Source organism: Microtus ochrogaster, chromosome 18 (genome assembly GCF_000317375.1).
Source record: "Microtus ochrogaster isolate Prairie Vole_2 chromosome 18, MicOch1.0, whole genome shotgun sequence".
Classification (NCBI taxonomy): Eukaryota; Metazoa; Chordata; class Mammalia; order Rodentia; family Cricetidae; genus Microtus; species Microtus ochrogaster.
In genome coordinates this window covers 22,790,753-22,792,164 of record NC_022020.1, presented here as the reverse complement: position 1 = coordinate 22,792,164, position 1,412 = coordinate 22,790,753, and the positions used below count along the sequence as shown (strand labels likewise).

At 44.5% G+C, this 1,412-nt stretch overlaps 1 protein-coding gene across 8 annotated transcripts in view; it reads right to left on the bottom strand.

Moving 5' to 3' along the window:
* The window catches only part of Apc (APC, WNT signaling pathway regulator), a 93,052-nt gene that overhangs the window by 26,580 nt on the left and 65,060 nt on the right, over window positions 1-1,412 (bottom strand). The gene's annotated exons all lie outside the window — the stretch shown is intronic.

Genomic DNA, 1,412 nt, shown 5'->3' with positions numbered 1-1,412 from the left:
GCTCAAGTATTCACATTCTTCTGAAACCTACTGATCCTTCTTTTGTGGTTTTCTCACCCATTTCATCATAAAAATTTCCTTCATCCCCCCTCCCAGTTTTTTGAGACAGGGTTTCTCTGTAGCTTTGGAGCCTGTTCCAGAACTAGCTCTTGTAGACCAGGCTGGCGTCAAACCCATAGAGATCCGCCTGCTTCTGCCTTCCGAGTGCTGTCCTTTTAATCGTTTTATATTGCAATAGTCTCCATTTCAGATATTTAGCATAATCAACCTAGAGTTGGTTTTTCTATAGTACCAGAGACCTAACTAGTATAGATAGCTTCCACCAGATGAGTAATACTGAAGTCTGAACTGTCCAATTAAATTGAACTCTTCATCCTTCTGCAATGTAGGAATACATAGTTCTCAAAAAAGAACTCAACCCTTCTATCTAACTCTCATTATTTTACCCTAATTTACCATCAAATAATTTTCCCGTATAGTGCTAACCAGTGATTTGGAATTAAGTATCTGTTTTAGCTCAGTAAAAGGAAATATCTTTAAACAGGAAACATCTGAAGCTTTATTTAATGAATTAGTAGAATAGCCTCTCTCTCTCTCTCTCTCTCTCTCTCTCTCTCTCTCTCTCTCTCTCTCTCTCTCTCTCTCTCTGTGGTAGTTCCAGGACAGGCTCCAAAACCACAGAGAAACCCTGTCTCGAAAAACCAAAAAAAAAAAAAAAAGCACTGCCCCCCCTTCCCCGCTCTCCCTCTCTCTCTCCTCCCTCTCCCCCCACTCTCTTCCTTTTCCTTCTCTGCCTGTCTCTGTCCCCCTCTGCCTCTCTTTCTTTTCTTCTGCCTCTCTTGTCCCCAGAGGTTGGTCTTGCCTTCCCATTCCCCTCTTAATGTTCTCGTTGCCCTAATAAAAAATCCCTAATGTGAACTCTGTGGCACGTGTCTTTCTCTCGTTTTCTACAATTACAACACCAGGGCATTTTAGCATCAGGTAGGCCAGAGATCATGTATCACCCCCATACGCAGTTCGCAACCCACCTGACTGGGCTACCGAAAGAGGCACTTGAACAGGGACATTCCTACCCAAGGTTTAGAACCAGTCACACCATGGTGGTGAAGATTTCAGTTGAGTCTATGTGCCAGGGAAAAAGCCTTCCATTTCTCGACTCTCTCCCCCCCCACCCCCCTTTTTTCCCCAGTCAGGGTTTCTCTATGTAGCCTTGACTGTACTTGAATTCACTCCAAAGACCAGGCTTGCCTCAAACACAGAGATCTGCTAGGATTAAAGGCAAGCACCCACAGCTAGGGTCAACCTTCAGGCCTTTCTGTAGAGGTTGCATGTGCCCTGGAGATCCAGATAGTTAGAAACTCTGTCTCGAAACACACACACACACACACACACACACACACACACACACACAC